The 26,208-nt window shown below is 44.2% G+C and overlaps 1 long non-coding RNA gene across 2 annotated transcripts; it reads left to right on the plus strand.

Moving 5' to 3' along the window:
* Positions 1-737: 737 nt before the first annotated feature.
* LOC142073309 (uncharacterized) lies at positions 738-25,645 on the plus strand. 2 transcript variants are annotated; one of them, XR_012670115.1, is made up of 3 exons: positions 738-2,903; positions 3,428-3,495; positions 25,569-25,645. It is a non-coding gene; the product is annotated as an uncharacterized LOC142073309 (long non-coding RNA). The 2 variants fall into 2 exon arrangements; XR_012670114.1 differs by lacking the exon at positions 25,569-25,645 and adding an exon at positions 11,745-12,246.
* Positions 25,646-26,208: the final 563 nt, after the last annotated feature.

A 26,208-nucleotide genomic window follows, 5' to 3' on the forward strand; every position in this document is an offset into this window, starting at 1 on the left:
TTGGAAGATATAAAAGAAAAGGGAAGTGCTGGACCATTGCACTGCTGTATGTAGTTGAGTGACCTGATTTTGTGTGCTTTTCTTTCGCTGTGCATAGCGGTCTCACAAGAGGCACTTTGGATGAAATGCTCTCCTGGGCAGAGGGCTTGCACTAGTTCTATGCACCAATGAAGTCCCACTTACACCCTGAAACCCCTTCAATGACACCTGGGGCTCATGTTGTCTCCTCTGCACAGGGAAGAATCTCAACCCCGGTGTCTAAAATATATAAAATCACGCTCATATGTGGGAAGCAGAATCCTTATCCTCAGGCTCTTTATTTTGCTGATAACTCTAGGATGGGGAGTTCACAAATTTGGGTGGCTGTTGTCACCCATCTTCTCTTTGCGCTGATGAGGGGGCATTTAGGGGAAAGAGAAGGTTGTTTTCAGTGGTGCAAGATGGCAGCCAGTCCTGAAATTTCAGTCTTGCTGGTGTTCAGTTAGTTTATACAAAAATGAATTGTTGGCTCACAGCTCTTCTGCATTTGAAAGGCTTTTTTCCCCCCTGCCCAGCTCAGGGATTTTATTCCCTGCACCGGGCATTGTTCTTCTGCTTCAGTGTGGAGGCTTGAGTGTTTTGCCAAGAAAAAAGCTCCCCTTTCTGAGTCCCCTCAAGAAACACCCCCCTTCACTAGCTGCCACCCCTTCCATTTTAGTCAGTTTTTAATTAGACTTCAGGACGGGCGCACAGTGCGAACTCTGCTTTCATCTGGGAGCTCCAGTGCTGTGAAATATTACAGGAAGTAAATAACTGTCAGAAAGGAAATCCGTCACTGGCTCTGCAGAAGCAGAGAACGGCTTTGAAATATTCTTTTTCAAAGATGTTGAGCGACTGTCAGAAATGGCGAGACGGGCAAAAGATTCCCAAGGAAAAGGGTAAACACAATTATTAATTCACTAGCGTGCCACATTTCACTGTGGCTCTAATAACTTCCTATTAGGTCTGTTTTTGAAAATGTCTGATCAGGCTTCCTTTTAATTGTCTTTTCTGGAAATAAATGCAAGGCTGGGTTGGCTCCGTTCCTACAGGGCTTGAATTTAGACCTCGCCGTTCCCACTTGCTTCCAAACACTGGGATTAATTCAACCTGGGTATGAACAGGTGAAATGCCACGGGAGCCCACTCCGCAGCTCACAGACGTTGACAGGACTCGCAGGTCATCAGGTCTGAACTTGACCATTTTTTAACAAGTTTTTTGTTTTTCTAAAAACCTATTAGCTCGGCACCATGGCAGGCAATTTCCTTCAGGGGTTCCTTGTGTGCTCAGTAAAGAGGCTCTTTCTGTCTCTAATTGGCATGAATGTGAACTGCCTCTGCCCGAATTCTGGAAATTTGTTTGAAAGATTTCTGATCCTCCTCTTTGTCCATCTGAAAAATCCATTGGATTAATATGGATGACACTGTGTCCAGAAACCCATGGGAGACAGATACACTGTCAAGGGAAACATTTTGCACTTTTTTAAAACCCTGTATGATTTAACATTTGATATCAAAAGCATCATTACCATAAACAAGCCTGATCTGTATATAAGTCAGTGGGAGTCAACTTCCTTTTAAAAACCTATGGGCCATCCTCTTTTGGGGTATCTTCATTGGAGCTAACTTCACTTACACCAGCTGAAAATCTAGCCCATACAACTCATTTGACAGAGATGGTCTAATCACATTATGACAAGGACCTCGCCTTTCTTTGCTAAATGGTAGCAGGGGGTCACACACTTTATTGCTTCTGGCAGCCGAGTGCTTGGGACATGCCAGGGACTCCTTGCATCCCTCCATTCTCCCCCACAAGCTCCCCAGGTGCCACCTTCCGATCCCCTTATATTTCCGGGACTCTCACCAACTCCTTAGCGGGAAAAAGTGGATCCCAGAACTGTACAGATCTTCCCTTAGGCCTTGCTGATACCTCCCAGGCACTTGGTATAGTGTGGAGGTGGGTTACAACAATTTGTAGAGTACACAGTTGGAATCCATATAATCAACGAGGCAGACACCCGTTTTGTGTGGCTGCTGGTGAGGATCTTGATAGGTGGAAGAAGGTACAGAATGGGATACAGGGCAGACACAAGAGTCTGGATCCTAAACTGGCTTAGGCACCTGTGATGGGGCACCTGCCCCGCACTGGTGGAGAAAGGGTTAATAGCAGCCCTGGGGAGGCTGCGCAGCAGACAGCCAATCAGAGAGGGGCTGCAAGGAGCAGCCCATCAGGGCAGAGCAGGCCCATATATAAAGAGAGCTGCAGGGCAGAGGGGGCAGTTCCCTCTTGGCAGCCCAGGGAGAAAGGACTGGGTTGCTGAAGGGCTGAGGGAAGTGCCAGCACCCTGGACAGAGCAGTGCTGGGCCAGGTCAGGGGAGTGAGAGGGAGCTCCAGCCTGACTGTCTGAAAGAATGAAGCCCAGATACAGGGGCAGAGAAGGTGCTAGGGCTATGGGGAAGTAGCTCAGGGAAACGGGTGGCGGGGGTTGAAGGAGATGCAACGCGTGGCTGCTGCCTAGAGAGTCCTTGGGTTGGGACCCGGAGTAGTGGGCGGGCCTGGGTCTCCTCTCCCTCTTGCCCCCACTTGCCACTGAGGAGAGTGGCCAGTAAAGGGCTACAGTTTGCCACTGAGGCAAGTGACTAGAATGTTGGGCTGCAGTTGGCCACGGAGGTGAGTGGCTGGCCAGAGGACTGCTGCTCCCCTGGAAGCGGAGGAGAACAGAATGGGGCACTCCCGGAATGGGCTGTGTCCTGAAGAGGACGCTGTGATCCTTGAGGCAACGCAGGTCTGGAGCAGAAGTGGCAGTCGTGAGACACTACCAGAGGAGGGCACCTGTGAAAAGACTGAGCTAATTCCCAGAACAACCAGCAGGTGGCACCATGGTGGTGAGTCTCACCTCGTTACATCACCACTGATGTCAAGGGAGATTAATCTACTTACACCAGTTGAAGATCTGGCCCAAAGTTGGTATTTGGAGCCTTAACTGTAAATTTCCTGGGATTCTAGTGTATAGGGTTATTTAAATTACAAATTTGAGTAACTTCAAAAGTTACATTCCCAATTTACCTTAACAAACTATTTATTCCATCCCATCCAACTCATTTAGCAATTAAAGTTGCATGACTAAATTGCAAATATACCCTTTCTGAGCTGGAGTAATACTGTGAAATTCTTTAATTTGAGTCAAGTGTTGTGGATGCTTGGAAATGCAACCACTTAAAAAGCCTAATATTTGATCTATTTGTGGCTCCCCCCTCCAAATTAGAGACTTTGAACAAATGCCTGAGTTCTGCAGCTCAGACTTATCCTCTGCAATTTAAACTATGATCTAGTTTAGACAACACAGAAAGGTATCTCCCTAATGCTCTTGAGTGCTTTTTCATATAAGCTTTTTTATCTTGAAATATAGTGTCAAGCTAACTGAAGAATAAAGAGTTTGCAATGTGTATCCTACGTTATGAATCCTGCTTTAGACAGGTAAGTGCTATATATATTCTATCTCTAAATAAACACAGGGCTTTGAGTGTTTCTCCTCAAGACCTTTATTCTTGGATTGCACAGTGGAAGGAATGCATCATCGGGATCACATCTAGCAGTGCCATGAATTCCTCTTGCCCGGTTCTCAGTATGCTGATCTCGTCTTGAGTTTCTCTCAGACACAGAGCTAAATTCTATCTTCCGTTACACCACGCAGCTTGGTCGATTGGACAAGGGTTGCAGCATAACTGGAGAAACTGGTCTGAAATAAACAGGATAAAATTCAAGAAGGACAAATGCAAAGTACTCCACTTAGGAAGGAACAATCAGTTGCACACATACAAAATGGGAAATGACTGCCTAGAAGGAGTACTGCGGAAAGGGATCTGGGGGTCAGAGTGGATCACAAGCTAAATATGAGTCAACAGTGTAATGCTGTTGCAAAAAAAGCAAACATAATTCTGGGATTTTTTAGCAGGAGTATTGTAAGCAAGACACGAAGTAATTCTTCCGCTCTACTACGTGCTGATTGGGCCTGAACTGGAGTATTGTGTCTAGTTCTGGGCACCACATTTCACGAAAGATGTGGACAAATTGGAGAGCCCAGAGAAGAGCAATGAAAATGATTAAAGGTCTAGAAAACATGACCTATGAGGGAAGACTTGAAAAAAATGGGTTTGTTTAGTCTGGAGAAGAGAAGACTGCGAGGGGACATAACAGTTTTCAAGTACATAAAAGGTTGTTACAAGGAGGAGGGAGAAAAATGGTTCTCTTTAACCTCTGAGGATAGGACAAGAAGCAATGGTCTTAAATTGCAGCAAGGGTGGCTTAGGTTGGACGTTAGAAAAAACTTCCTGTCAGGGTGGTTAAGCGCTGGAATAAATTGCCTAGGGAGGTTGTGGAATCTCCATCATTGGGGATTTTTAAGAGCAGATTGGACAAACAGCTATCAGGGATGGCCTAGATAATACTTAGTCCTGCCATGAGTGCAGGGGATTGGACTAGATGACCTCTCGAGGTCCCTTCCAGTTCTATGATTCTATAATGGAGGGCAGAATTTGTGAAGCTGGGTAACTTGGGAAGTGCCATGTGAATGTTAGCTGTCCCAACTTTGAGGGATTTGTAAGTGAGCCTTGTTCTGCTGAGTTTTAAGACACAATTTTAGCAATCCCTAAAAAGTGGTAACTGGGTGGAAATGAACAGTTTCCTGATCTCTGTCAGTCTTTGGTTAAAACCAAGTGATTTAAATCTACCTAGCCGCCAAGTAGAACTTTATAAAGTGATGCTTGTACTAACCCCCATTCTGGTTAACACAATTTGGCTGTGAAGATTATGTTCCTCCCTCATCAGTTGGACCATATCACCACCCGTCTTTGAATTCCTCCAATGGTTCTCTGGCTCCCACCATACTGAGTTGAAGGCTCTTCCCTATTTACTCTTATTGACTAAACGGTGTAGCTAATTGTTTGACATCACTCATTCTTTAAAATGTTGAAGGGACCCAGTAACTGAACTTAGCCAAATCTATTGTCTAAAGACAAAATAGTACAATATAAAAAGGAGACATACATACCCTCCATCTGGGAAGCAAGTCTTATCTTGCAGATGTTTGTTTGCCTTACACAGAAAGCATGTTTCAAAGATAGACATTTCAGCTAGGAATATTTATAGGATGGTTTTACAAATTACGAAACTCTTTATACATCACTAAAATCCAGCTCAACAGTTTGTAACAGTTTCTTCACTTGTTGTTTTTGTTCCATATTTTTCTTGTCTCTGTTTTCGATACTACAATCCAAACTAGTTGCCCATAAAGGTACCTATACTAGAACAGAGAACAAATGTATCTTGATTTTGTAATGGCTAGTGCCAAAGCTGACTTCAGCTTTGCAAAGTGTTATGGGATACGACGTATGAGTGAACAAGAGTAAGCATAATAACATTTAATTATAAAGTTTTCTGCTCACATAATATATAATGTGTAACACTTTAACATGGTGTGCAACGTGTATAACATATACAAGCTGGTTAACACTCTTCTCATTCCCACTCCCTGCTCTACCTATGGTACTGGCCTCATTAACCTATTTCTCTGCTTGTGACTGGTTACATGGAGACAGAAATTAGAATCTTTTGTTCATTTTGTTGCAAATTCATTTGGAACTTTCACTTCAAAGAAGGAAATCCCAAAGGCAGCCTGCCTTGGCATTGGTGAAAGGGGGAAAGCTATAACCACCCCAAGCTGTCATCAGGCTCAAATCCAAAGCATCCTTGCATGTTCTGGAATTAACCCAAGGCCCTGTTGGGTTGATGTTATCCGGAGGTGGCCTAGCACAATGAGCCCTCAATCCTCAGTGATGTATTTCAGATCTGAGTTTTAGCTTGGACTCATCTGTTCTCAATAAAGCCTTTTTCCTCCCCATTTTAATTTAAAAAACAAAGATCCTGTGTGTATAGTAGGCATTATACACACAGGATTTCTATCTAACTAAGGATGAAATTGTTCAAAATTGTTGGTTGAATTCTGCTTCCATAGAAGTCAAAGACAAATGGTTTTGAAAGATTCCTACCTGTTGCATTTTGATCCATTACTATAGAATGTTGCAGTATATTTTAATAAAGGTGGATTGAAGAATTGGTGCAGACTTTCAACCCATTTATATTGCTTACAAGTATTCCCAAATATTACCAAAAGAATACATTGTAAGATGTGCTACGTCACATACATCCTTATAATGGCTACCACTACCTCTGCACGCTGAATGATGTGTGATCTTGGGTCCCACAGCATGGTCCCACTGCTACTTCTCAACACTATTCCATTTTATTTTCTCAGGAAAAAAAATAATACCAAGGAGAATGCAGGAAAGAATTAAACCTCCTCTATGAAGCTCACATTGCATACACTGTTACGGGTCACCTGCTTCTCGGTGGTGTTTACAGTTTAATAAATGTTAGTCCTCAGGTGTATTTTTCCTCATGTTTTTAAAATTACCTTTTTGGTCACCCTCATGTAACGTTCCCTGAAATGTTTCCCCATTATAGCTCACTCAGACCATTTAGGAAGACAACCATTTATAGCTGATACCATTTGGGAATTTTCTGCATTATTCATTGACTTCAAATTGAGAATAATCATTCTGGACATTTTACAAAATATTTCCAGTGTCACCATAAGCTTTTTCCATTTACCAGAAGGTTTAAAAAAAGGCAGATGTAAGCACAGATTCATATTTATTTATTTCCTTATTTTTATGGCCAGAAGGGACCATCATGATCGTTTAGTCTGACATCCTGCCTAACACAGGCCAGAGAAACGCATCCAATAATTTCAGCATCAAGCCCATAAGTTCTGGATAAGCTACAGTGTGCCTTAGAAAGATATCCAATCTTGATTTAAAGATTGCAAGTAATAGAGAATCTGCCCTGTCCCTACATAGATTGTTCCAATGGTTAACTACCTCACTGTTAAAATATGTGCCTTATTTCTCAGCTGAATCTGCGTAGCTTAGCATCAAACCATTGGATCGCACTATATCTTCTTCTGCTAGATTAAAGAGCTATCTACTACTGTAAATTTCTACCCTATGTAGCTACTTGTAGACCGGGATCAAGTCACTGCTTAACCTTGGATAAACTAAATAGATTGAGAGACTAAAAAAAGCTCATTATAAGGCATGTTTTCTACCATTTTCAATTTGTCAACATCTTTTTTTGAAGTCTGGACCTAGTATTCCAGCAATGATTTCACTAATGCCATATCCACATCTCAACTCCTTCTTCATATTCTCCTATTTATACATCCAAAGATCATGTTTGCCCTTGTAGCTCCCTGTGTAATTCTGTAGCTCATGGGGGTCATGGCAGATAACCAATTGACCAAGTCTTTCTCTGAGTCACTATTTTAAAGATTCACTCAGCCATCTTAAAAGTGTGACTGACATGCTTTGTTCCTAGAGGTCTGACCTTGCATTTGTCTGTGTTAAAATGCCTGTTCAAATAATTCAGATCAGTCTATATAACTATCGTTACTGACCACTCCATCAATTTTATAAGCAATTATTTTACTTTTTTATTCCAATCATTGATGAAAAATGTTCCTGATGCATTTAAAGAACTTTTCCTAAACACTACTGGCCATATAATTGTTTTCATTAACAGCCTTAACTTTCCATATCGATTATCTACATTTGGTAACTGCTGACTTGCACTCACTCCTACATGCTTCCTCATCTTTCCATTTACTGCATATTGTTTGGTTATTGCTGCTTGCCTCTTCCCTCTGAGCCAGAATGGTATTTTAATCAAAGAAGACTTCTTTCATGCCTGTGGAAGTGCGTGTGTGTGTGTGATATCAAATAAAATATACTTAATCCATTCCTGATGATCAGTCACATTTTTATGTTTGTTTAAATATTTTCTCCTGCTCAGTTTTCCGCAGTTGTTTTTGCCTTTTGGAACCTGGCCTTTTTAAAGCCTCAAGTATATATGTTACTGGTTGGAACTATCTTCTATTTGCATATAGTAAGAGAAATAAGAACATGATCACTTACACCTAGATGACCATCAGATTTAGTTCAGTGATCGATTCATCTTCATCCATCAGAATGAGATCAAATATAGAGCTACCGTGAGTTGGTCGTAATGCTTTTTGTGTTTAGAAAGTTATCATTTTTGAGCAGATGATGGCGATTCACCATTCTCCAGGCACAACCTCTCAGGCTTTAGTGGTGGAGGTCTCTCTATCTAAAGTATTTATCTGGCCCCCATCACACCTCACACTCTTCAATGCATTTATCCTCATGACACATCTGTGAGGGAGGGCAGGGCTATCATCCCCATTGTACAGATGGGGAACTGAGGCCCAGAGAGGCTAAGTGACTTGCCCAATGTCACACAAGGAAGTCTGTTGTGGAGCAGGGAATTGAACAGGCCACAGCCCTCACCTTAGAACATTCTGCTCAGGTTGTTTAGGCATTTATATTGTGGGCTGTGCAAGTTGCCGGTGTTGATGTAAAGCCATTCTTAAACAGCTAATAGTAAACCCTCTGTACAGTGTATATCCCAGTTTGCCAAACTCTTCTCACACAGATCTGAGCATTTAAAAACACAGTACATTTTTACTCCTGCTGAATGTTCTGGAAATACGTCCATGGATTTCTCAGGAGAAAATATAGAACATGGCAACTTCTCCCTTGCTGCCTTCTTTCCCCCTTGACTATCAAATGGTACATTCCAATCTTTCACTGTTCATGTGGAAGGACTTCTGTTTTGAGGGGCTAATGCACTGAAGGCTGCTCTCCACCCTGTTCCTTGCTTAACGATCAGGCTAGATTGGTGCTGGAAATGCTTTGCTCCTCTCAATGTCACTTAGAGGAGGCAGCCTTATATGAACTTTCCCTGGATTCTTTCCAATCGCTCAAGTAGGCTTTGGATCCAGCTCACTCCTGAGCAGAACCAACCTTCAGCTAAGGTCCTTTCCAGCAGTCTTCTTTCTGTCCTGAGGTAGAATAGACCTGCTTACTAGTATGAAGTCCATTGGATGCGGGAGTTTTATTGTCTGTTTGTCTCCTCAGGAAAGATGCCCCTAACTATCTCCTTTCCAAGCAGATGTATTCACAGCCTTGGCAGGACTTTGAAACTGTCATTCAAGCTTCTGAGCCTGAAGTTAGGCCCTTAGGTCTTTACTTGACACCAGTGAAAATCAGGCTTTCTGATGCCCTTGATTGAGAATTTTAATATTCACAGGACCATTACCAAAATTTTATCTGGTATTTTAAAAATTTTTGGGGTGCAGAAATGATTTTTCTCTAAAATATTCTTCCTGTCACACCCCATTTTTCACCAAACACCTGTTCCAGTTGGGGCTCTTCTTTTTGTTGAGGACAATTGAACTAAGAACGGAATCCTTGGGTTAGAAACAGTTTTCACTCTTGAATATTAGGGAGCCTGTAGTGTATAGCAATAGGGTAGTAGCCCTTTAACCAGTGTAAATGGTTTGTGAGCCCTCTAGTGGTTCTCCCCAGAACCTATGGTTTTGAAAGTGCTGGAAACCAATCAGTGCAGCAGTGTGTATGTAGCTAGGCCCTGGTATGTAGAGATATAGTTAGTAAATGTCGTTATTTGGCAGCCAACTCTCCCCATGTGGTTTTTTCATAGTGTATAAAGAGCAATAACCACAAGAGTCTGATTTTAAAATATTATCATTAATTGCTAGCAGTAGGGACCAAGACAGTGGTGTGAATGTTTAGATGCATTATTCGGAGTGGCCACTAGGGGACATATAGTCAGGATGTAAGAATCTGTGCCACTGGACGCCTTGTTGTTTTTGTGTAAACGTGAAATAAAGTCAGTCTTGCATTCAGCCTGACCTGTGTGTGAAGTGAGGTGGCGTGGCCCTTTATGGAAACAAACTGGTCTTACTGCAGGCCTAGCCTTTGCTTCATTGTTCCTTACATTCCTACCCTCACTCCCGGTTACGGTAAGTCCAGGCTGACACAGCAGTGTGAGAGAGATCTATGTATGACCGTACTTTTTTTTCCAAATACCACCCCCAGCAGGATTTAGTTCTCTGCACCCTGAGCGTTGGACACTCTGGGTAAGCAGATCCCAAAGGTTCCATCAGGTCTCTGGTTTAGAACTGCAATAGAGAAGAAGCCGGTTAATACCCAGCTCTATAGACTAGGACCTATAGTAGAGGATGCTATCCTTTACAGAAGCCTCACAACTGCTCAGGTGAAACAGTTCAATACTGGGTAAGTATTTCATACCACACCATGTGATTTTTTTAAAATTTTTTTTTTGAGCTGGCACAATTTGACTTACGCAAGCAGGAAAAGTGTGAGCCAGTGAATGATTTCATAACGCTCTGTACAACCTAATCAAACACTGTGACCATGGAGAAATGAGCAAAGAACTTATCAGAAACAGGCTTGTTGTTGTAGGACTGAAAGACTGCAATTACAGTATCAGACTCCAAAATGATTCTAACCTTACACTAAAAATAGCTAAAAACATAGTCCTCCAAAGTCCTTATGTAGACAAGCAACTGACACTCCTCGGGAATAACTTTGAGGAGGAACCTGCAAGAGAAGCCATAGACAAAGAGAGGACAATATCCCAGGATGTCCAGAAACACTACCCACCCAGCCCATGTACAAGCACAAAGGAAATCCCCAGAGGGCTATAGTAACATGGTGCAAAGAAAAGGAATACAAGAGCATGAAAGAATGCCAAAGGTGTAGCAAGCTACCTCACAGCAAGTGCCAGCTACCCTGCTGCCATATTTCCCCGTTACTCTACATCTTGTATAGTCACCTTTACACAGTGCAAAGTCAGGAGAAAATGCTGTCATATGGGATTGTTTTACCCTCACTTTGCATCAGCAGAAGGTGCACGGCAACAGGGAATTAAACTTCAGGCTTCAAATACTTTCAGTAGGTGGATCTGGGGCTCCTGTCTCAATGCTAGGTACTATTTCTGAATGAATCAGAGGTGACTTAAAGTAACTCACAATACTTTTTGAAGTCTCACAGTCTCAATCTGATCTGGGTTATGGCCAACTCACTGAGGCTTACTTCTAAAGCAGTTATTTATAGACTCTTCTCCAGCTCGGCAGTCTCTTGTGAAAGTTTCTGAACATCAGCTCTTCAAGCAATCAGCATAAAATTAAAATTTTCAATTTGAATGGCAAACAAACAGGTTAAGGAAACTGCAATGTTCTCCAACAAATCCTTCCTTTCCCGGGTGTTTCTGCTCTTCTGTAATCTTAAAATACTCAATCTCATTCGACGAAGGAAAACATTTCATTTGCAGAACCAAAAGCCAATATAATTTCCTAGGAAGCCCCTCAAATTCGTATTATAATTAGGCTTGGAAGGCTTAGATTGTTATCAGTAAACGTCAACTTCACCACACACACGCGTGCAGGCACGGGCCAACCAAAAATATTTTAATTGATGATTGAAATTTCCACATAGGTAAAGTAAGAAAAATACTGCTTCAGAATTTATTTGCTTTCAGGATATTTTGATGTGAGGTTGATGCACCCTCTCCCCCGCAATAATTTCACACCAGTGTGAACATTTAAATGGATAAAAAAGCTTAAAAATAAACATCAGTAGCCCTCAAAATTAAAAACAACCCTGAATTCTGCCAAGCCTATTTATGATTGGGAAAGGAATAGGTCTTTCATTGTTTTCTTCGGTTTAAGAAATACAGTAAAGATGGAAACGATCTTTGTTTTGCAGCTCCTGTTGTAAACAGACCAGTTGCCCTACTCAACTACAAGTGTTGTGGTGCCTTCCTAAGACCCGAGCCTGTCAAGTCATGGATGTCAGCAACTTTACTCATGCGCGTTGTTCCATTGACTACTTGCCTGAGTGAAGCTATTCACATGCTTACGCCTTTGCAGGACTGAGCCCTTTAAAACTGTTCCACAGCAAATGGCTTGTGTCTGAATTGTGTCAGTCAGGTAGTTAAAAGGCGACTTGAACCTGAAAAGCTTTTTAGCTCCCCCCAGTGGTGGAAAATATTAAATCAATGTTTTGTACTCATAATTTGGAAATAAAAATCTGAAGAAACTTTCCCCACTCCTTGTTCTAGCATAGCAGGCTGGAATGACCTACTTTCTGTACTTTGTCTTTAAAAAAAGCTTAAATTTTAAACAAAAATTAATCACTTGACTGCAGGCAATGAGATGTCTGTGTGTGAAGGGTGGCAACACAAGAGAAGTCCCAAGATTGGACTGAGTCTGACCTTGAATTGAATAAACATTGTTTTCTTGATTTTTGGGGTTTCGGGGGGGGGGGGGGAATTGCTTGCTGAATGCATCTTGAGAGATACACTAGGCTTGATTAGTCACTGCTTTTGTATTTTCCTTTGAACTTTGTAGTTGTGTGTGTCAAGTGCAATATCTCTGATAATCTGTCTCCTGTGAAGAGGTGCAAATGAAGAAAACCTCCAGATAAAGTGAAACTTCTCAGAGAAAATGATAGTTTTAGGCTCGTGTTTAATCCTCCATGTCAACTAACTGCTGCAGTGTGCTTCAAGGGCATGCTGTGTTAATACGGATGCTGGGACCGTACTCTTCATTTCCCTGACCACTGATGAATATGCTTAAGAAGCGTCCCTTATGGGAAAGTCCTAGAGAATTCAATGATTATTTGTGTTACTGCAGCACATAGAGGCCTCAACGGAGACTGGGGCTGCATAGTGCCAAATTCCATACTCACACAGGGCAAGACATTGTCTGCACCCATTGAGTTTATAATCGATGTAGACAGGATGGGAGGGAAAACAGACACAGAGAGATGAAGTGATTAGCCCAAGGCCACATCATAATTCAATGGCAGAAGTGGGAAGAGAATACAGGTTTTTAAGGCCAGTCTAGTGCCCTACTTTTGTACCATGCCGAATTCAATAGGAATAAGACCAACAGGGTTCTACAGAAGTTTGCCTAATAGTTTATAGAATGTAATAGTAAATGATAACCTCTCTAGCCATCCCACAGTTGGGATATAATTCTCAATATATCCTATAGGACAGATTCAGAAAAGCTAGGTGGAAAAAATATTTTTCCAGAGAATTACGTGTCTTCATCGTTGCTCTGGCCAATGACAAACCCATCAAAGGCAAACAATAAATTGGAATGTGAGCTAATAAAGCAAAGAACAAAACTGTGCAACAAAAGCTGAGATGATGAGGGTAAGAGCAATTAATTTGAGAAAGGAATGTATTATAGGCAATATACTGTAGCCTATATGATGTGCTCATCGTGACCCCAGGCAGGTTAAATACCCATTACCCACATGGAATTTATATTCCCACTAGCTACACATTTCATAATCTAGCACAGAGAAGAGTGCACTGGACAGGATGCTTCTAGCTCTCTCATTCCTGTCTCTGTAGTCTTTTTCCCTCTGTGTGCTGAGGTGCCAACACTGGACATAGATACCTACAAGAAACCAGAGTATTAAACCCATTTCCTCCATTGTTTCTGGGCTCTTTTTGGGGGGAGAAGGGAATCGGGGTAATCTACAGTTTTAGCGAGAAATTGGTGTACCCTATTATTCACTTACTTTTAATTGGTATGACCCTCCCCCTAAGTAAAAAATTCTGTATTAAACTGAGCACTCTCCTTTTTCCAAACGTAGCTACTGCAGAGTATTTAGGGCCCCAGTCAAACTAAATTTTGACAGCTAGAACTTTGTTTTTCTTGTCTATATTATATTTGTTTCCTCGTTTCTACTAATAAAGGTATATCAGCCTCCTGCCAGCCACTGACATGGAAAGACTGTGCATCTCTTTGGTTTTGCAGCTCACCTTGAAGGACTCCTAGACTCAGTTATTCTTGACCCTTAATGGGTATTCCATGTACACAAACAAGTTCTGATTGAATATCTTCAATGCCCTCTGGTTCTTAACTGTTCTAGCAACAAACCACCACTAAGGTGGGGTGGAGTCAGTGGTGAAGTGGAAGGGGCTACATGGAAAGTGGCCCAGGGAATTGCAGCAGAAACTATTGTTTCTCTCTGGCATGCTCATTGCAGTTTGACTCATCGCTGTGATGTTGATGCTAAAATGTGCCAGGAGAACACTGCCGTCTCTTGTGCCTTTCAACCTCTTGCATTACACATAATAGTGTCATTGCCACTCTCTGTAGTATTCCATCCCCCAGCCTCGGTGGAGTACTTAACAGTGGAAAACAGCTGATGCTTTAAAATAAAAATCAAGCTGTCTCCTGCACGTTAGACACAGAGGGAAAGTAAAACCTGTTCCAAACAGGGACACGTTTGTCTTTCAGACTTTGTGTTTCAGGCAAGTGAAAGCAGAAAACTGTTTCAAAGACAAGCTAAACCAGCCAGGTTTTGAATGTGTGTGAGAGAAATTTAAAAAAGCCTGTGGACGATCCACTTTAGCTAAACAGACCCTCAACAAATTCAACTGAATGTTCAGCTTCTCCTATCTATCCTGAATGTAGCGAGTCACAACCATTGAGGTAAGGAAGACAAAAGAAACAATTATTCTGTTTACACATATAGTAAGCACATGCATAGTGATAGTATTATTAAAATAACTAACAGGAAAGAGGGTTGAACACTTGTCTCTCTCTCCAGTAGAAGCTGGTCCAAGAAAAGATATTACCTCCCGCGCCTTTTCTCTTTGATATCCTGGGACTGACACAGCAATAACACTGCATACAACAGAGGGGAGAGAAATTTAAGCGCCTACTACAAAGCCCCTTGAAGTCAATGGAAGGAATCCCATGGAAATCAATGGAAAGCATCCCATTGACTTCACTGGGCTTTGCATAGACCCTAAGAGCCAGATTGTTCAAGGGATTTAGATACCTAGAGATACAGATAGAGACTTACTGGGATTTTTCAGATGTTCCTACACAGATTTGGAGCCTAACTCTGATTTCAATGGCAATGAGGTACCTAACCTCCTTAGGTGCTTGTGAAAACCCTACCGCCTGCCTCTTTAGGTGCCTAAATACTTTCGAAAATCTGGTCCCGAATCAACAAAATATACTGGCCCACCATAATCGTGAATGAAGCAAATATTATGAATAGTCTAGGTTGTAGAAAATGGTACTGTATTATTTCAAAGATTAGTATTTGATCACATAACTTAAAAATCGTTGGCCTGATTTCAGAAGGTACTGAGCTCCCGCAGTCCCAGTTGATTTCAATGGGAACTGTGTGTGTTCAGCACTTCTGAACTTTTTCCACTGAAATTAATACAAGGGATGGGTCTTAGACTGATCTAAAATTTTCAGCCACAGCAGTTAGAGCCTCATCAAACCTTATTACCAACAAAGTCCCTGGGACTGAAAAAGTCCCTGGGTCAAAGTCCCTGGGTCTAAAAGTGTTTGGAGGAGCAAACTCCTGGCTTGGATTCTTTCTTCCTCTCCCATTTGCTTTGGTGAACTCAGAATGAAAAGCCGAATGACTGCATAAAATTTAGCCTGGTTTATTAGTCTCTTCAACACTGGCACCTGAACATTAAAGAAAGCACAATTCCTGCTTCTCCCATCAAGCCTATTTCTTCAGAGAAAGTCTCTGTAGGGAAAGGCTAGTGGAGAACTTTCTGCTTCTGGCTGTTGGCTGTGGTAATTAAAGTTGGAGAGGGCAAATAATTTACCACCTATGCTCAGTTAAAGCACCCAAGAGTATTGTCTCCCCAAAGCACTACTCTTGCAGTCTTCATGACTACCATGGGCTGCGACTTTGAAGGAAGCCTATAATGAAGAGCACCTCTGAATCACTCGGCCTTCCTTTTTCAGACTAATGCTGCTTTCCTTTGCTGCTCAACAGTCCGTCATTGGCAGGTTCAACCTCTTGATTTACATTGTGATGCGAACTATGCATCACAGACTAAAGACGATGCATAACGGAAGTCGAGGTCAATTGTTGCAGTTTGCCACATTCACAGAAGCCCAGTTTAGTTTCATGAGTCTTGTTTTGCCAGTCACTTCTGCCTGCTAGTACTGTGCCTCATCTAAGCCTTCCTTACAAACCATCTGTATGGACAACGATCAGAGACTCAGTACCTCTCTGAAGTCAAAACTCTAATTTATTTTATATTAGATGGTGGAATGTGTGTGCCGCTGGAATAGCCACGCTGTAGAAGTGCGGAGGACACAAATCTAACTCTGCACCTTGGATCAAATTAGAGAAGTTTCCTCCTCTTAATTAAAAGAGATCATCATGCAATTGCAGCCTCCATGCGGGGTCACTGATAACCAGCCTGAAGACTAACCCTTGATGGATTTGAAACTGGTCCAAAATGGACCATTTTTATTCCAATGAGTTAGCCATTGATGAATGGCACGATGTATTTAAGACCGATGGAATCCCATGAATCCCATCCAGTGTGGTGTTTTGATCTCCAGCCTCTTACTTATTTTTTGCTCAGCACAAAGCTCTGATTCCTCATCACTTATGTCAGAAAGAGTGGGCGAGAAACTCCCTTCAGTTCTGATTCTAGTGCAGTTCCACTGAGCAGCTGCATAAGCAGAGCAGCCAGCATGCTCCCCATGGAGACAGAGTACATCATCTTGCTGGCGTGTTCACCCACCAGTGACCCTGCCGCTTTCCAGTTAGCAAAGCAACAAGTTGCTGCTGAGTAGCCTGCTTGGCTTTTCTTTTCCTTTTTTCTTATAAAGATGCTTTCTCCCCCCACCCCTCACCCAAGCGCCTGTGGGTGGCTGTCTCAAACCACAGAAAAGCAATAGTCAGACAATTGTGCAATAGAATTCAGGGCTCAATTCTGTTCTGGGCTGGAGTTGCTGGGGTGGTGCAGGTGTAACTGACAGCACAGGTTTCCCCATAACCTTTCATCATGAGTGCCACGTGAGCAGATGTCTGCAGGAGAAGGCTGGTTACACAGACCCCTGTGGTTAGAATGCACCATGTCCCTGTAGCCTCTGCTGGTCCTCTGAGCATGCAATAAGCAAGCAGCTGCTTGGCAGCCTGATATTTTGGGAGGGTGGTGGTGGAGGGCACACTGGCACATGCCCTTTGTTGGCCCCAGCAGCTAAACCAGCAGGAAAGGCTCCTAATTGCTTGGCATGTGGTGGGTCCTCCTCCTAGCACATGCCTGTGGAAGGATCTAGCCCTGATGTCAGAACAGGGGAAAGAGGGTTCCTTTTATCCTCTTCCCTTCCCAGTACAGGAATGAGCCCTGGGTGGGGGGGTCAAGTCTCTTCCTGCATCTGTCCAGGCCAGGGGGTCCCCTGGCCTGGGTGAGACTCTGCTGTATGAGAGGATGGCAGAGTGTGAGTGGGGCAGGTGGGATTTTAGCAGCTTTCAGGTAAGGGATTGGGCATGGGTAAACCAGTGAGCAGCAGGCCAGAGACTCTCCTGCTACATGGCTCCTCTCCTCTTTGTGACTCCACAGAATGGGACACCGGAGGGAGTTGCTCCCAGAGCGTAGCTGCAGAGGTCCACTTACACTGACTCCAGCAGCCACATAGATGAGAGGAGAATCAGGCCCTTTCTGCTCCAAGTCCAGCTGGATTTTCCTAGCATGGGTACCCATGAGCATGGTACCCATGCAGGGCTCCTTTCAAAAGCTCTGTCTCTGTAGCCTGCCCACCCTACCTGGCACTGCCCTGGGGCCACCCAGGAAAGTCATGGATTTACAGGATTGACCCTGATTTGGGGACTTCACTGCCTGTCTGGTCCAGCACCAACAAGGTGGGTCATTCTGGCTGGTGCAACAGTGCCCAGTAGACTCTGTGTTTGATGACCTCCCTTTCCCCCATGCAGTTCTGGACTCTGCTAGCCACGGTGTGGAATCCAGCTTTGGCCTGGGGCTCTGTTTGGAGGCCTCCAGAGAAGAGAGCAAAGCATCAGTGAGTTCACATGTGTGAAGAAGAGACTGCAATTGGGCAGCTGTGCAATGAAAGCATGTCAATGTAGTGCAGCTGGCAGAGCTCCCAGCTGATCACCTGTGAATGATGGGCAATGTGATGGGGTGTCACACAAGCCCGGACTGGGTTAATGGGGGCCAGAAGGGGCCAATTAACTCTATGTGTTGCATCTAGGCAGATGAAGCCCAGCTGGGGGAGTTGCTGGGCTAGGGGTAAAAGCCAGGAAGTGAGAGTCAAAAGAGATTAAGGGAGGAGGTCTGCAGTCCCTCCTTAGAGCGAAAGGGAGTTGGCTAGGTACAAGGAGGCGATCAGGGCCTTGGGGCCTGGCCTGGATGAGGATGGTTTGAAATGCTTAGATTGGGGTTCCCATAGTGTTTGGGGAGTTATCCCTTATGTCCATTTCTTACCCAGAGGCTGATTACAATGTAGTGTGACGCCAGACCTCCCAGGAGTTTCCTTTTATCATTTATGTTGTCATAAGAATCCTAATCTCCTTTTGGTTCCTGATAATCTGAAGAGACCACTTTGGTGCCCCCTCCTATTTTGGATGTGGAGTAGAAAATGTCCCTCTCATCCCTGAGATCTTTTCCCAGTGAAACAGCTTGCAGGGCGTGAGCCCCCAGTGGTTTTCGTAGAGGGCAGGGCCCGCAGAGTGCCTTCAGCTGCTAGCTCCGCTCCAGAAAGAGAGCGGGCTTCAGTCTTACTGTCCCTAGGACACCAGCTCCTTGGGATGGATGGTCAAAGACGGGGACTGTCCCAGCCAAACTGGGGCTCTGCCTTTCCCATCTCCTGCTCCTAGTTCGTCAGTGCCTCTCTAAGGCTGGGGCCTTCAGCAAAGCACTTAAGCCCCTATTCAATGCAGCATCCCTATAAGCTTTCATGGGGATGCTGCACTGAATAAGGGCTTAAGACTTAAAACCTGTAGAGAACAGCAGAAGCTTCCTTCTGCTGCAATACCAAGCTATGACTTGGTTAAAAATAACCCAGAACCATGAGAGTAGGGAACACTGCTTACTGGCCTGACAGCAGTGTAATGGGGATGCACATTCCTCCTTGCGATGCAGGAAGGGATTAATGGGCTACGGAAAGCCTGATCAGCCCATACTGAGACACCTGGAGGAGGAGGTAGACTTCCAGGGAGGCTTAAAAGGAAGAGGCCAGCTCAGCTGTGGGGGTGAGCAGGCAGGGAGAGTGAGAGCAAGCAGATGTGGAGTGCTCACTGGAGAGAAAAGACTGGTGCTTAGTATCTTCTGATAGAAAGGGAAGAGTTTAGGGGTATGTTGTTCTACTCTTGTTTTGAACTTTAAGTATCCTGCAAGGGGTAGAACCATAAGTGATCTAACCAGAGGGATAAGGATCTGCAATCCAGATGGCACTGGAGGCTGGGCAGAGCAGTGGCAGCCTAGCTGGGAAACTGAGGATGAGGGGCAGCTGCATTGCACAACACTGGAAGGGGGTGCTCTGGTAAGGACGTGCTGTAAGTGCTGGTGTTGGCCAACCATCTTTTGATGCTTTGGTAGTCCCCAATGTACTATTCTGTAACGGAGAAAACAAGGACAGCAGGGTAAGTCTGAAAATAACTACAGGGAGTGTATAAAACAATACCTGGGGACTGATTCTGTCCCCCAGCCTGGCCTCTCAATACACCCCTCTATTGGTGTAGAGGGGTCGTACAACTAGCTGGGAGAATTCCTGCAAAACAGGTTCAGAGTAGGGCCACTGTAGTGGCCCATGGTGGGTGGGGCACGATGGGGGTGTCGCTAGGGACAGGAAGGGGTGGGAGGTAGCACATGGTGCTATGGGAATTCTGGGCTGTTGGAGCTGTAGAACAGTGTTATGAAGATTCTGGGGGCTGCTCTCACTTACAACAAGGGTCATTTTTGCACTCTGGAGCCGTCCAGAATCCATAGGGTGAAAAGATGGCCTAACCCCAACCCTCTTTCCCCCAGCTGCACCATTAAACTCCTTGTATTGGTTGTTCTTGACTCACCTTTGCATTAGTAGATTCCCCATATTTCTCCAGATTAGTTTGGCTCATCCTTGAAATTGTCTGGGCATCTGAAATGTGGTACACATCCATGCCAAATGTCTCCCTAGGGCATCTGTTCCCTTCTGAATGGGAACTGGGTACAGGCATCAGACTACCGTTATTTAGTTTCCTTCCTAAAGAGAGCATGTATCAAAGCAAGGGGGTGTTTTGATTAGTGAGTCCAACTGGATAGATGTTGGTACAAGGTGGCCGGTGGCATGCCATTCAATCTGTTCACTCGTTGGAGTGTAGGCCAGTCGGTGTCAGGCACAGGGTGAAGACAGCTGGCAGAGAAGGAGTACAGGAAACCTTGTCAGCTCTTCTTACTATTCCAGCTATTTAGAGGATACGTCGCTTCATTGTGTGCTGGGGTTTATCCAGTCTAAAGGAGGCAATGGAGGTTAAACAGTTGTTGCAACAATATGGAAAGCTAACCTGTCAGCGAGGGTGCTATATAAACTCTTCCTTCTGTTGCTGCCAAGCATTTAGAATAGGTAGCTGCTAGATTTGCTTCTCCTCATGCTTCTGTTTAATTATCCTTCAAAGCATTTGCCCACTTTCGGGGGTGCTGCTTTATGCTGAACAAACTGCTTCCGGTATGTTTGAAAGAGATTATTCCACACAAAAAGCATCTGTACAAATAGATTTAATGTTCTCACTTCTTCCCCCCACCCCCCCTGCTGGCCGTTTATGTATTTTTGTCCCATATGCTCCCTTATCACCGCTCTGTATTTCCTGAAGCCAATTTTCAAACTGTTTACCATCCCCAGTGAGGTCTGAAACATCTAGTGGAACAATGAGACTCTTGTATGTCCCCCTTGAATCAGAGGTCTTGGGTCCAACTCAGTGAAGCCTCTGCTGCTTTACACCCTTGGAAGTGAGAAGAATTTGATCCCTATTCTACTATTAGATGCGTATTTTGTTCTGTTTGGGGTTTATTTCAGTCTTTTTCTTTTCCTTTCTTTCACCTTTTTTAATTTCTTAAAGTTCTGATACAATGAAAATAACTAATTCTGATGGTCTATGTTGGCTGAGATTCTTTTAAAGCTAACCACAGAATTTGTACGCCCAGTTTCCATTCACTTTAATCCGCTATTTCTGGGTGCCTCCAAGTATTTAAAGCTAGAAATAACTACGAACTCTCACTCTCTTTCCAGCTAGGAGAACTCACTTGAGTTGTTTGTTTAGGGCTTGTCCACCCAGTGCATGCCAGCAGGGGTATAAATATGAATGTGCACCAACAGGGCCACGTGGGCTCTTCCAGCGTTCACTAAGTCCCCACGTGCACATTAGTGTCGTACTGTTTGAAACAAGACTACGTTAATGTGCATAGGGAACTTTCAGTGTGCACCACATGGGCTGGTTAGCACACCGCATGCCAGTGTGCGCTAAGGCACCAGGTGGACAAACTTATACGTTTGCTTGCAAAGAACTCCGTCCACAAGCAACCTGAGCGTTTTAACGTTCTTGTTGGCTGCGTTCGATCTGTGCCTGAGTCTATGATAGGATGGGCTATTATCAGGGAAGTGCAGGCTTCTCCCATCATGGAACTGGTAAGACGCCTTCCCAAACGCTGTCTGAGAACAATGTCTCCAGTGTGTCATTTTTAGCAGTGACTAAAATTATTTTGATCATGGGGTACCACCAGCTTTGCAAGTCAAGCTTCTTATTCATGCTAATGTGGCGCTTGGATTTAAAATAATAGGTGCAGTCCTGGCCTCATTTGAAGTCAATGGCAAAACTCCTCACAACTTCAGCGGGGCATCAGGTTGCCAATTTTTGTTGGATGTATTCCTGGAGATTTCATCACATGACAGCATCTTTAATTAAAGATTAATCTTTAATTCCTGGAGACTCCAGGCCAATCCTGGAGGATTGGCAACCCGAGGGGATTAGGATTTCATTCATGGTGTCTGTAATAGGCCAGCCTGCCTCTTTAAAGGACAGGACACCTGCAGCCAGTCTGCCTTGTTCAGTTAGGCCTTCCTTGCTACACCTGTGCTGCGTGTGGGACTTAAAAGGAGGAAAGCCCAGCAGTTGAGGGATGGCTGCGGAGAAGAGCCGACAGAGCTCCTACCTGGGAGCTGGGCCTACATCGGATTTTTGTGTTGAGCAGAGCCTAGGTGCCTGTTAATGGGTGTTGAGACTCACTGTTGCAGGGAGGGGGGCTGGATGCTGAGCCCAGCTGGACTGAAGATGCCTGTGATCTGTGCTTTTGGTTGTCCTTTGTTTAAAGGACTCTGTTATTCCAGAGTGGCTTAGCTCTCTATGCTTGACTGGGGGTGTGGTCAGAGCGTCTCTATGTCCAGAGCATGCTGTGAATGTGGTGGGGAAGCTGAGACAGAGTGGCTGCCATGCCGCAAGAAATGGTGCTCTGAGATGGTGAGTTCAGTACAGTGTCATTACAGGATTCTTGTTGGTAGACGAAGTGCTGGGGAGTCATTCAGTGTCATGGTGTCAGTTAGTACACAAGGTCTGAGCAAAACTCTGTCAATCCAACTGTGCAAGTTCTCGTAGAACTCTTTCCCCCCGCGTCCCCAAATCTACTTGGCTTTCACAACTGCAGAACATATATGTATTTATTCATACTGTGGCATTAGTCAGAGGCTCTGTTCCTGATCAGAACCTGTACACACAAGCCTGATTTAGACACTTGCTCTTGTGTGCACTGTGTTTTGCTGCTCCTCATTGCAATTCCTGAGCTATTTGTTCAGTTGCATCTCTTCAGTTTACCCATACAGCCAAAATGTCGGATTCTCTGTGTTTGCTGTTTGGCAGGTTATTTTCCTATGGTACCAAATTTTTCCTTGTACTTTCAGGCAAAGCACACGCAATAAACACTAATCACAGCTAAAACTAGCACTGATGCACACAATGCTTGTGTTACAAATTCATATGTGTGTCCTCCTTGATGGAGCAGAGTCATGGAAATCTACAATAAAAATTGATAAGATAAACTCATTCCAAAATAAATGCCTGTGGTAGATTGTCAGTCCATTGGAAGGAGATTCTTGCAACAGCAGAAATTGTAAGAGCAAACCCATTCAAAGCATCAAATATAGTAAGAAGATGGGCATATTTAGGACATGCTTTAAGGATGTCACCAACATGCCTTCCATGGCAAGTGATCGTGTGGATACCAGCTGGCGACAAAGAAAGAGGGCGACCTAGAGAGACATTACGCAGAATGACAGAGAAAGAAGCCAGATCCATCAACATGGCACTCAGGAGCCTGAACAGCCCAGCACAAGACTGAAATAAATGGTGGAAATTGGAGGACACCTTATGCACCTGAGGGCCTGGGAGAATAAAGATGGCTAAAATTACTCCTTGAAAATATAGGTCAAATCTTGGGGGGATGGAGGGATCTATGCTAACTCACCTCTGATTATCTCATGTCCTAATTTTGCCACATATGTTCAGCCCTATGAAGAGGGTCCTTAACAAAGAAAGTCAGGAGGTTGTTTTTGTTTACTGGAGTTATCTTCCACGTATGTTAAATTCAGACCGGAGGAGCTAACTGCTGTCGGCCAGATACTGGTATCCTGTGTCAATTAATTTAAAACTGAGTACAGCTGGCGTGTAGTTATAAACTGCTAGATCTAAAGGTAGCTGGCGCTGCAGTGCTCATTTTTACGTTGCAAAATAATATATGCAAATAGATTTACTCTTTACATATCTGCACAGCCCTTGCTTGGGGACAGAAACATCTCCTCTCATTCTCTCTCTGATTCTAAATTAGCCACCAAAAATATACAGCATCTGACTAATCCCTGTATGAAATCTCCTCTTGTTGTCTCTGTCCCTAATTAGAATGGTTTGCTATGGAAATTGTGCACAACTGGCCTGCTGAAAGGCTGCGTGACCCCTTGTTGTCTGTCATGAATGGCAGGGACCTATTAACGCCTTGCTCACCCGGGCATTGAGAGAAACGGGCTTTTGCATGCTTCATTAGGAGTGTGCAAAGTCCTCCAGCAGAGCGCTTGGGCATTTCCTTATTCTACAGAGATACCAGAAGCAAGCAGTCTGTGCAAGCAGGCTGCCAAATCAGAAATGACAAGCAGGAGGAAGACTGTGCTGACGGTTGCTGTTGCTGGCTTGTTTACGTCTGTGTGCTGCGGCTGCCTGGAGGCTCCAGTCCCAGACTGAGCACTGGAGAGAGAGAGAGAGCACGCCGAAGCAAAGAAATAGCAATTGCTGTAACAAGGACATTGAAGTGATGTCAAAATTATCACTTAAAGCTGCATCTTCCTGAATAATTATGCCCCTGTATGTGCCAGGAACAGTCAGTGCCCTCAGAGGTATTGGCATTGAGAATAGGTCCAGAGATAGGGGGTAGGTGGGGGGGTGGTTTGAGTGAGAGAGAGAACACGCCAGAGTGGTATTTTCTCCGTATAAGGTACCCATGCTACTTTAGGGCAAATAAATCCTCTTGGAGCTCAGCTGGACCTATTTCCAGACCACTGCTAAAAATCTCCTGGATTAGCCACACTGGAGTGTTTAATTTTGTGCTGCACTCTGGATGGTGTTGTGTTTGAATGATAAAATCTGTATTTGGCTCCAGTATATATGAACTGTAAAATCAGTCTCTGGCTAGCAGGACTACTGGCTTTCGGTGGTATGGATGGATTGCATATTGGGGGTGTTTGTGCTGTAAGGGGTTCAGGTTCAGCATGAGGTGTCAAGCTGGCATGCTGTGCCACACTTCCGGGGCTGTCTGTCTCTGATGCAGGCAGATTCAGCTGCAGAGAGTGAGACTCGGCCAGGCTGGCTCAGTAGCATCAATGCTGTTTTAACTTATAGGAGCATGGAGTTTCTACATCTTGAGTTAAAGAGCCAGCTGCCCAAGTGGAGAGCTGGGATAGATCCATTTGTGTATGGGGCACAGCGGGAGACACCTAACACACAGAAACTCCATGCTTCTAACTCTGCAACTTCCTGGTTCAGTCTTCAGGATTGGCAAAGATAGTGGCCATCAGACAGACCCAGTAAAGAACAGTCTCTGCCTCGAAACCTGAACATAACAGCGGCCATACTGGGTCAGAGCAAAGGTCCATCTAGCCCAGTATCCGGTCTTCTGACAGTGGCCAATGCTAGGTGCCCCAGAGGGAATGAACAGAACAGGTAATCACCAAGTGATCCATCCCCTGTCGCCCATTCCCAGCAAACAGAGGCTAGGGACACCATCCCTGTACATCCTGGCTAATAGCCATTGAGGGACCTATCCTCCATGAATTTATCTAGTTCTTTTTTTAACCCTGTTATAGTCTTAACATTCACAGCATCCTCTGGCAGAGAGTTCCACAGGTTGACTGTGTGTTTGTGTGAAGAAATATTTCCTTTGTTTGTTTGTCTAATTAGCATCTTGTCTATACAAGACAGACCGAGAGGGGAGACATAAAATATCATTATCTCCATTTTACTGATTGGAGAACTCAAGGGGCGGAGATAAAGGGACTGCCCAAAGTGTCACAAGGATCCTATAGCAGAGCTGGAAATTGTACCAGTCCAGTGGGGTAGTCACAAGACCATCTTTCCTCTCCATTGGTAGCAATTCTGCTGCAGTTGTACCTGGGAGGATTTGAGGGGAGTGGGAGAAGGGGGTTTCTCAGGAAGACTCAGACACTAGCTGAGCTGCTTTAGATGTCTTGATTTTTTTCCCAGAATAACCTCTCTGGTGGTTTTGACAGTGGAGAAACCTGGAGTATAGGGATCGTGTGGGTTCTTTCCTGTGAGTGACATCTGCTCTTTCCAGGTGAGGCTGGGATCTGGACTCTGAAAGGAATAACTACTCTTGTTTGGTTCCTTCTTCAACACCCTATGTGTCGGGACGATTCCACTGCAGATTGGTCTAGCTAAAGAAGACAAAAAGCATTTTCAGCAATTGCTGTTCTTTGCATGTCCAGGAGTATGGACAGGCCCAGCATGACTCCAAGGTTGCACATTCTCTTGATCCCGGGTGAAAATACAGCCCCAATCAAGGGCCAGATGGCAATGTTTGCCAGTTCTTCTCCATGCTTCCCTCTACTATGTAGCATCACTGTAATATTTCCTAGTGTCATCAGTAAGGTACCTCCATGCTAGGAATATCATGGGTGACTTTCATCAGCATCAGTATTCCTCCACCACCATGAGATGACTCCGCGTGATTAGCACCATTTCTAGCTCATACTCTGGTGAAAAGCCAGGTTAGGAAGTTTAAAATATCAGTAGAAGCTGTTTGCCTGTTGGTATTACAGATGCGACAGAGTAAGCAGAGATCTGATCCCAGATAAGTGCTTTAGATACTGCATAGTCAATATGC

The sequence above is a fragment of the Caretta caretta genome, chromosome 9, assembly GCF_965140235.1.
Source record: "Caretta caretta isolate rCarCar2 chromosome 9, rCarCar1.hap1, whole genome shotgun sequence".
NCBI classification, from domain to species: domain Eukaryota; kingdom Metazoa; phylum Chordata; order Testudines; family Cheloniidae; genus Caretta; species Caretta caretta.